Source organism: Rhinopithecus bieti, unplaced genomic scaffold (assembly GCF_001698545.2).
Source record: "Rhinopithecus bieti isolate Rb0 unplaced genomic scaffold, ASM169854v2 scaffold_39946, whole genome shotgun sequence".
NCBI classification, from domain to species: Eukaryota; Metazoa; Chordata; class Mammalia; order Primates; family Cercopithecidae; genus Rhinopithecus; species Rhinopithecus bieti.
The window spans coordinates 242,453-253,572 of record NW_016816417.1 but is presented as its reverse complement, the minus strand read 5'-3'; the positions used below and the strand labels follow the sequence as shown (position 1 = coordinate 253,572).

The 11,120-nt window shown below is 43.7% G+C and overlaps 1 pseudogene; it reads right to left on the bottom strand.

The window, feature by feature from the left end:
• Nucleotides 1–593: 593 nt before the first annotated feature.
• On the bottom strand, nt 594–1,173 carry LOC108517056 (coiled-coil domain-containing protein 25 pseudogene; annotated as a pseudogene).
• Nucleotides 1,174–11,120: the final 9,947 nt, after the last annotated feature.

Sequence of the window (11,120 nt, the reverse complement as noted above, 5' to 3'; positions counted from 1 at the left end):
GAAGCAAGGATGTAAAAGCTGGGACAGACTGCGCTGAGGGTCACTACACTAACAGACCCAGATGACATGATGGAACGTGAATACTGAAGCCAACAATCTTCTGAAAATCTCTTCTTCAAAACCCATACATCTTTTTTTCTAATCAGGAAATCAGGGACAGGGAAACATTAGCATAATTATCCACCAACATGTTCTTCTTAACAAAAGTGAAGATTATTTTAAGAATATGAAAAGTGTTTCAAGACATCTGTTTTCAGGGATAGACCACAGCAACAGAAGTACTTTTCAGTGTTGGTTCATTTTAAAGTCCATCTCAAGAACAAGGGCAGCCAGCTTTCACAAGGTACCAAAACATGCTCTGGCAAAAACATTTCTGCTTTAAGTTGTATGCTGTCAAGTTCAACTATTTTATACATATCTGATCCTTTTCTGACAGTAAAAAAGGTACAATTTGTTTAAAACTCCAAAATCAATAATTTCTGGGTAGGATGAAGGTAGAATTTTGGTTGTATTTCACACTTCAGAACACAGATGAAACCAAAAGGTCTGCAATTGTCTCTACATTCACATCTTTCAAAGGTCCTGTTCTCCTTTTACATGGATTCATCTGAATCATTGCCATCCTGATTTGAAGACATATTTTTAACTTTCATTAGTGGTAAATAGCTCCTAAGTTCAACCATTTCCCTCTTCTTCATTTCTTCTTTTACTCTCCTTTTCATTTCCTGAATTTGGGCTTTTTTCTCACTCCTCTCTTCACGATCTCTGCATTCTTTCTCTGCTGCTGGGTCTGGGAACCACTCCACTTCGGTCTTTTCTAATTGGTTCAGGATCTCATTTACTTTCTTCTCTCCTATCACAATTTTTACGTCCTTCTGCCTGTGAAAACCTATCTGCCCCACATCCAGGTCAGCTGTTTTCTTCAGGTTAGACCGTGGCGTATATACCACATTAACATGGTTCATGTGGCAGCCTTGAATGATACTGGCCTTCACAAGGTGGGCACAGTCCATCAGCACTTCCTTTGGAATGTCTTCTATATTATCTCCCAGATACCCAGATATCTTCAGGCCAGTCATGCTTGATCAGATCTTCATTTTCGTATTTATTCTTTCCCATGTAAATAGCGTAGGGAAATGAATTAACGCTGCTGCTAGTGAAGTAGAACACCATGGTCTTGGTGGTGATGCGGTGACTCCACCACCCAGCAGCAGCGCTCAATTCACCCAGATCTGGGATTTTAACCTACATCTACTTGCCACTAAAGTATATGCTCTTAATACACACAGAGGAACACCTCCCTTTTCTCTTCTTCCCTCCTTTCCCCTCTCAATCTCTTTTTCCCCTCGAAGCAGTCCAGCAAAGTGGTTAAATGTACTAATTCTGAAGTCAACCTGCTCGACTAGGAAGGATTGGCCCATATGGGTACCTAAAGGTTAGAATGGCAGCAAGAAATTGACTCACATGAAAAATAAATTACCTACCACACCTACCAAAGTCTGGCTCTATGACTTACCAGCTGTGTGCCCATGGGAAGGTTACTTAATTCCTCTGTGGCACAGGTCCACCTGTCAAAGTGAGATGATAAAGGATATTCTTGCTAAGCCTTGAGCATGTGTAGATAAACTTACACCCTGCTTGGCTCTGAGCCTGGATGAGTAATAAAATGCAAAAATCAATCAGTTAGGGTCCCAGAAGAAGAAAGCAAAGCAAATGCTTCTGGGAAAATTGATCAGAATCAGAAAAAAACCCATAACAAACAAACAGACAAAAACAAACCCCTAACCTGATGAGGAACTTTTTGTGTTTGTGATTTGTGCTTCAACTGTTCACTTGGATTCAATTTCGTGGATTTACTGGGTCCATAAAGTTTCCAAAAAGCACAAATGGAACTGGGGCTCAGTTCCATTACAGCCAAACAATCCTGAGAGGACAAGCTAAAGACTTATTTAAACCATTTAAACCAATCACCTCTCCTTATGAAACTGTGTGACTTTTGCCCTTATAAGCCCACCCTTGTCTTTGGACTGGGTGTCAGTCTTCATGAGACCTGCTCTTCCTTGTATATTACTCACCTAAGAGTAAACCTTTAATGCTTATATGAAAGAGTAGTCAACATCACTGATTATCAGAAAAATGCAAATCAAAACTACAATGAGATATCCTCTCTCTCCAGTTAATTAAAATGGCTTTTATCCGAAAGTCAGGCAATAACGAATCCTGGTGAGGATGTGGAGAAATGGGGAACCCTCCTACGCTGTTGGTGGGAATGTAAATTAGCACAACCACTATGGAGAACAGCTTGGAGGTTCCTCAAAAATCTAAATAGAGCCACCACATGACCCAGCAATCCCACTGATGGGAATATACCCAAAAGAAAGGAAATCAGTATTTCAAAGAGGTATCTGCACTCCCATGTTTATTGTAGCACTATTCATAATAGCCAAGATTTGGAAACAACTTCTGTGTCCATCAACAGACAAACGGATAAAAAAATGTGGAACATATACACAATTGAGTACTATTTAGCCATGAAAAAGAATGAGATTCTGTCATTTACAACAACACGGATGGAACTGGAGGTTATTATGTTAGTGACATAAGCCAGGCACAGAAAGACAAACTTCACATGTTCTCACTCATTTGTGGGAACTAAAATTAAAACAATCAAACCCATGGTGATAGAGAGTAGAAGGATGATTAGCAGAGGCTGCAAAAGGTAGTGGGGAGGGTAGGGAGAGGAAATGGGGAAGCTTCTTGGGTACAAAAGTAGTTAGAAAGAATGAATAAGATCTAGTATTTGATAGCACAACAGGGGGACTATAGTCAATAATACTTTAATTGTACATTTAAAAATAACTAAAAGAGTATAATTAGGCTGGGTGCAGTGGCTCACGCCTGTAATCCCAGCACTTTGGGAGGCCAAGGCGGGTGGATCACCTGAGGTCAGGAGTTTGAGATCAGTCTAGCCAACATGGAGAAACCCTGTCTCTACTAAAAATACAAAAAAAATTATCCAGGCGTGGTGGCGCGTGCCTGTAGTGCCAGCTACTCAGGAGGCTGAGGTAGGAGAATAGCTTGAACCTGGGAGGCAGAGGTTGCAGTGAGCCTAGAACACGCCATTGCACTCCAGCCTGGGTGACAAGAGTGAAACTCCATCTCAAAAAACAAGCAAAAAAAAAGTATAACTGGATTGTTTGTAACACAAATGATAAATGCTTGACCCCATTTACCGTGATGTAATTATTACACATTGCACACCTGTATCAAAATATCTCATGTACCCCATAAATATATACATCTACTATGTACCCACAAACATATAAAATAAAATAAAATCCTGTCAAAAAAAGAGGAAACTCTCAATGCTTTAGCTAATTGTCCTGAGTTATTCTTTAACATTTGATCTGAAGACCCAATGCTGCATGGCCTAACTTTGTATTGGATCAGGCTTCCTCTGCCTTACCTAGCAGTACAGTCAGTTTAATGCTCATTACAAATCAGTATTTATTTTGTCTTTTATTAGGGAAAATAGTTCCTATCTCATAAGATTACTTCGATGATGAAATGAGATGACACATGTAGAACAAAGCCTGAGGTGGCAAGAACTCATTAAATGTTACTGTCATTAATTCAACAAACATTGTTTATAGCATCTATTATATCAGACACAATTCTCCATCCAAAGGATACTAAGGTGTTTGTATCAGGAAGGGTCTAATCAGAAGACAGAAACCACAGAAGTTATTTGAGCAGAGAAAATTTAATATAAAGAATCATTATCGGCCCGGTGCAGTGGCTCACGCCTGTAATCCCAGCACTTTGGTAGGCCAAGGCAGGCGGATCACAAGGTCAGGAGTTCGGGACCAGCCTGGCCAATATGGTGAAACCCTGTCTCTACTTAAAAATACAAAAATTTAGCCAGGCGTGGTGGCGCACACCTGTAATACCAGCTACTCAGGGGGCTGAGGCACGAGAACTGCTTGAACCCAGGAGGCGGAGGTTGCAGTGAGCCGAGATCACATCACTGTTACTTTAGCTTGGGCTACAGAGCGAGACTCCGTCTCAAAACAAACAAACAAACAAACAAACAAACAAGCTTAGCCGAGGCCCTGCAGAGCTGCACCTCAGATCTCTGAGGAAGAGGTGCCATCCAGCATTGCTGGAGTTTCTGAATGAAGCACAATAAGGCTGCTCTGCAAATGTTGGGAAAATTGCAAACTGGATTCAACAACCTCCACAGGAAGGAACTGCAGCTGATGCAAGGCAAGCGAGCCCCAAAGTGGAGCTTAGCCCGGGAGGGTTCTTGGCTTTGCCCAGGAAAGAATTCAAGGGTAAGCCAGAGGTAGAAGAAAACAGCTTTACTGAAGAAGCATTGTTATGGCTCTAGTGGTGTTACAGTATTACAATTCTGTGACTGCTCCTGAGCAACATTACCCTGGAGGTGGAGAGTAGCAGCTCAGCACAGTTTTGCAGTCATATTTATACCCACTTTTAATTGCATGCAGATCAAGGGGCAGTTTGCACAGAAATTTCTAGGGAAGGCATAGTAATTTTGGGTCACTGGGTCATTGCCATGGAAAGAGGTGGTAACTCCTTGGTGCTGCCATGACAATGATAAATTGACATGGTACATGGTGAGCCTATTTGATTGGAAATTGGCTTCCACCCCTACCCTGTTTTAGCTAGTCTTCAATCTGGTCCAGTGTCTGAGCCCCACCTCTGGAGTTGAGTCCTGCCTCCTACTTCACTGTGGCCCAGGTGAGGAAGTGTTGCTAGGTGATGCTCACAAGTTCAGGAAGACCAAAGAAAGAAACCAGTTCCTTCCTCCTTCAGCCTTGCAGCCTCCCTCTTGTACCACCCATCAACAGAGCCTAATAGAAAGCCTGCTTTTGGCAATGCAGAAATACAGTTTGCAGAGTCCCTGCCCCCGCATCATGGTGCAGAGTATAGAAGGATGGGTTGAAGCAATAGACAAAAGCTTAATATCCAGCACAGTCCATTGGTTCAGCCATTCAAGATCCATGTGCACATATTTTTACATCTTTCTCCATATATGTCAACTTTTCAAGGCAATAAAAACAACTACCGTTCTGCCTAATAAGATACAACTACCTTTCATATAAACAAATCCTCTCCCCAAAAATGAAGAGATGAAAAGTTGCAATAATCACTGTATCCATTTTTGGGAGACATTCATATCATCCACTTCTAAGACATGTTAATTACTTCTCAAATTTAGTCATAGTCCCAACTGAATATTCAGTTGAGCTTGTCATTTCTTTCTATAAGCACTCTAGCACATTCAAAAAATCCATCCCACATCCCAAATAGTTCTTGCAGTCATCATCACCACCATAATGACCAAGTGAAACAGCCACCTTGTCCCCCAAGGCACTTGTAATAGGCACTTCATCACAATCAACCACAGGCAATTATGTGATTAATCATAATGTCACTGTATGCCATGGATTGCTAGCATGCCATTTTCCATTGCCAGTGGAGCTCCACACTGAGTTCAAGCCCAAGAACACGTTAAAGTAATACCACGGCAGGGTGCCGTGGCTCACGCCTGTAATCCCAGCACTTCGGGAGGCTGAGGTGGGAGGATCAGCTGAGGTCAGGAGTTCGAGACCAGCCTGGCCAACATGGAGAAACCCCTCTCTACCTTAGCCAGGCGTGGTGGTGGCACATGCCTGTAATCCCAACTGCTTGGGAGGCTGAGGCAGGAGAATCGCTTGAACCTGGGAGGTGGAGGTTGCAGTGAGCTGAGATCACACCATTGCACTCCAGCCTGGGCAACAGAGCAAGACTCCATCTCAAAAAAAAAAAAAAAAAGCATATCACCACCGCCCATGCAAATCACACACACACACACACACACACACACACACACACAGAGACACACATTTTTGAGGAATTATTTCTTGGGACCACTCCAGAGACCAATTTCTCAAGCAGCTATGGTCCAATGAGGAGACAGAATACCACCAGTAATGGGAACAAAGAGAATTGAATATAAATAATTGCTAGCTAGATATAAAGTTGTGAATGAAGTCACTAAAAGAGAAAAAAAGAAAAAAGAAAACCACCGAGTTTGAGACCAGCCTGCACAACATAGTGAGACCCTGTCTCTACAAAAAAACAAATAAACAAAAAAAAGTGGTGGTGGATGCCTGTAGTCCCAGCTACTCAGGGTACTGTGGCACAAAGATTGCTTGACCCAGGAAACTGAGGCTGCATTGAGCTGTTTTCATGCCACTGCACTCCAGCCTTGTCAACAAAGCAAGGCCCCGTCTCTCAAGTAACAACACACCAACATATTATAGAGGAGTAACTACCACTCCTAAGACTGAGGGAACTGGGAGAAGAGGTTTGAATTATTAAAATTTGTAAGTTTAGAAGAAGGGGACTCCAGAGCTGAAACTCATCTCTGAGGATGGGTGACTGCTGCTTGGATGATACTGGTGCCTTTGAACCTGGAAGAGGGTTCCATGGGGCTGAGAGCCAGGCCTCTTGGGGACAGGACACTGTCTGGCTGGTGCTGGTGTGTCTGAGAAGACCACATTGGGGCTGACTCTGCAAGCGGTGGGAAATTGCAGAGTCAATTCTGGAGAGAATTGCAGAGCAACTGGTCTCAGCTGCTGCTTCAGGAAGGCACTGCTGCTACCAGGGAGTAGAATAGAAGCTTTGCTGGAGTGATGCTCGCTGAAAATGCAGGCCATCAGACAGCCCACAGAAAATTCACAGGGAACCAAAAGAAGAAATTAGTTTCTTCTTCCATCCCCGTCATTGCATGCACTCTTTCCCTGTGTATTAATCATGTCTTTTTATTTCCTTTTATTCGATGTTTTGACAACTTGGGGCCTCACTGACCCTTCAGGGACTGTCTCTCCCTCCCTAACTAATTCCTGAAGATAGTAAACAGCTTCCCCTAGAGCATGCCTTTCTTATGCAAAGTAACCCATCCAGAGCCCATAAACACAACCATCTACTCTAACCAGGCCTCTCCTAAGTTGAGGTCACTATCCGCCTGCCCTAGTGATCCCAGGCCCCGGTACCAGACACCTAAGGACAGCTCCTTAGGAGCCTGTTGAAATTATTCGAACAAGCCAATTCTAAGCCTACTTACCCTACCTTGGCCATTCTTTCCAATGAAAATCACAATAAAAACTCTTGCCTACATTTTCCCCTTGTTCCTTCTGCCTCCTGACCGATCTCGGGGTTTCTCTGTGCCCCCACCCCGACATCCATGGTGTCCCATGTCTCCCATTTCTAGGGAACTGTGAGTAAACCTCTTCATTCATGACATTCCCTTCCAAGTGTGCTTGTCTTACAATATCTGATTAAAACAAATGCAAATCTGGGTTCCATTAAAACACCCTGGAGCATCCCCTATTGACAAAGCCTAACAGCCAGCAAAGCAGAAATGTGGTTTTCAGAGTCCCAACCCAGCTTCACAAAGCAGGTCATAGAAAGGAGGGTTTGGAGCAGAGAGATGACAGCTTAATCACCAGCGCAGTGTGCAAGTTAGATAAGGTCCTGACTATTAAATGGGTTATAGTCCAGGGCAAAATTATTCATGACTAGAACATACCAGAGTAGAAACCTGCACCTTTGAGGCATGACTCAACTGAGACACCACACAAAGAAGCCCAGCAGAGGAGGACTGGGAATGCTGGGGCTAGAGGAGGGCTTGCCATGGAAAAGGGGTCTATCAGAAGCGACTGCACTAAGGCAATATCCAGCAAATTCCAAAGGAGGAGAGGGACAAGCTACGCAGATATCTGGGAATCACTCTCTGAGATAGGACCACGCCTGCCTTCAAGGAATGGCAAAGGGGCCATGTGATGTTAATTTTATGTTAATTTGGTCAGGCTGTGGTGCCCAGTTGTTTGGACAAACAATAGTCTAGCAGTCTAGCTGTCTAGCTGTTGCTATGAAGGTAATTATTTGCATGTGATCAACATTTTTTTTTCTTTAAGAGAAGGTCTTGCTGTGTTGCCCAGGCTGGAGTGCAGTGGCACAATCATGACTCACTGTAACCTCAAAGTCTGGGGCTCAAGTGATCCTCCCATCTTGAGCTGGGATTACAGGTGTGAGCTGCTGCGTCTGGCCTGTCATCAGCATTTAAACTCGTAAACTTTTAGTAAAGCAGACTCCCCTCTATAAAATGGTTGGGCCAATCAGTTGAACTTGGGGCCTTACCCTGCACAAACTCTCTCACTTGCTAACTAATTCCTAGAGATCACAAACAGCTTCCTAGAGCACATCTTTCTTATGCAAAGTAAGCCATTCAAAACCCATAACCATCTACTCAATTGGTCTCTCCCAAGCTGAGGTCAGGTCACTAACCACCTGCCCTAATCACCCTAGGATACCAGACACTTAAGGACAGCTCCACTGGAGCCTGTTTAAATTATTTGAACTAGCCAATTAAAAATAAATACTGAGGGGCCGGGAGCAGTGGCTCATGCCTGTAATCCTAGCACTTTGGGAGGCTGAGGCAGGTGGATAGCTTGAGCTCAGGACTTCGAGACCAGCCTGGGCTACGTGAGGAAACCCCGACTCTACTAAAAATACAAAAATTAGCCAGGCGTGGTGGCTCATGCCTGTAGTCCCAGCTACTGGAGAGGCTGAGACGAGAGGATTGCTTGAACACAGGAGGTCGAGGCTACAGTGAGCTGTGATGACACTACTGCACTCCAGCCTGGGCGGCAGACTGAGACCCTTTCTCAAAAATAAAATAAAGACTGAGGTATGCCGAGGAAGAAGGATTGCTGTCTCCAGACTGCAACATCGAAATTCTGCTTGAGTTTCCAGGCTTCCCACTCGAGAATGCAGCATCAACTGTTCCTGAATTTCCAGGCTGCCAACTTACCCTGTGGATTTCAGACTTGCCTGTTCCCACATCGCGCAAGCCAATTCCTTAAAATAAATCTCTCGGCCGGGTGCAGTGGCTCACGCCTGTAACCCCAGCACTTTGAGAGGCCAAAGCAGGTAGATCACCAGGTCAGGAGTTCAGGACCAGCCTGGCCAATATGGTGAAACCCTGTCTCTATTTAAAAAATACAAAAATTAGCCGTGTGTGGTGGCGTGCACCTGTAATCCCAGCTATTCGGGAGGTTGAGGCAGGAGAATATCTTGAACACAGGAGGCGGAGGTTGCAGTGAGCCAAGATGGCACCACTGTACTCCAGCCTGGGCTACAGAGCAAGACTCCATCTCAAAAATAAATAAATAAATAAATATAATAAAAAATAAAATAAATAAAACAAATATCTCTCTCTTTAATGCATCCCATTGGTTCTGTTTCTCAAGAGTGCTCTAATACAGGCCAGGGCCACAGAAGGGAGAGAAGGATGGGGTGAGGACAATAAATGGGGCCAGAGGTGAGGTGGGGTGGGGAGCCAGTGGTGGGCCTAGAGCCACTGGAAGGTTTAATTGACTCATAGTTCCACAGGGCTGGGGAAGCCTCAGGAAACTTACAATCATGGTGGAAGAGGAAGCAAACATGTCCTTCTTCACATGGAGGCAGCAAGAAGTCCAGAGCGAGGTGGCCCCTTATAAAACTATCAGATCTCGTGAGACTCACTCACTATCACAAGAACAGCATGGAGGTAACCGCCCCCATGATTCAATTACCTCCCATTGGGTCCCTCCCACGGCACATAGGGGTTATGGAAACTATAGTTCAAGACAAGATTTGAGTGGGGACACAGTCAAACCATATCACACATTTTAGGTAATAGGAGTTACAGGGCCAACCCCTGCTATAGTGACTATAAAAAGGGCTTAGGTAACAGTTGTCATGGTGAGAATCACCATGGATGTTTCCCGCTCCAGATCACACACCAGGTGAAAATCTCTGGTCATGTGTAACTTCAGTAAATAGCCAGGTAATGTTGACTGCCCTGATAAATGGTTATTAGAGTAATCAACATTAGCTGCTGTAACAAACAACTCCAAAAATGGCTTAACTTCATAGAAAGTTGTTTCTCATTCATGTCACAACCTGAGGCAGGTTGGTGGGGGTTTTAGTCTACACAGTCATTCAGAGACCCAGACTTCTTCCACCTTAGGATTTTGCCTTCCTATCTATTGTTGAAGTCCTCTCCACTCAGCTGATAAATGGAGGGGAGAAAGTATCATGCATGGGAGGCTTGTATGAGCCAGGCCTGGAAGAGACACACATCACTTTCATTGATATTCCATTGGCCAGAACTCAGTTACATTCCATACCTCGACAGCACCAGCTGAGGTCCCCACCAACAGCCAGTGTCAGACACCTAATGATGTGTGTGACAATGTCCACAGATGATTTTAGCCCTCAGCTGTCAAATTTTCCCAGCTGAGGCCCTGGGCTTTGGGGAGCGAAGATAATCCACCTATGTCCTAAACAAATCCCCACAATTGTATAAGGACTAATCTCTATAATAAATTCCCTTTTCTGTGTTTCTGCTTGTCTGATTTAATCCTGACTGATACAAATCATGAGCTTTAACAGAACGTAATTGCCATTCTGAATGGTTTAAGTGACACACAAGTTGAGTAACTCTCAACTTTTAATCACATTTGGGCGTCTTTTCATCCCACATTTACTTCACTAGCACTTAGCATCTAACTCATAATTTTTGTTGAAATAATAAATCTGTTTTCCTTCTAGAAAGACAAGTTATTTGGTTTGTTTTGAATGAATTATCTATAGCATCAAAGTCATTTCCAGGCTGTGGTGACTTTTACATAGTATTGATTTTCCTTATTAATATATTCTTAAAATTTGTCCCCCAGATTCAGATTTTTATTTATTTCTTTCTTTATTTTTTGGTAGAGATAGGGCCTCATTCTCTTACCCAGGCTGGAGTGCAGTGGTGCAATCATAGCTCACCGCAGCTTTGACCTCCTGGACTCCTGTCTCAGCCTTCTGAGTAGCTATGACCACAGGTGCGCACCACTGTGCTCGGAGAATTTTTCTACTTTTCTTTGTAGAGACGGCGGTCTCCCTATTTTGCCCAGGCTGGTCTCAAATGTTCTGGCCTCAAGGGATCCTCCTGAAGTTCTGTGATGACAGGGGTGAACTACTATGCCCAGCCAAAATGTTTTTATTTATGATATTTAAAA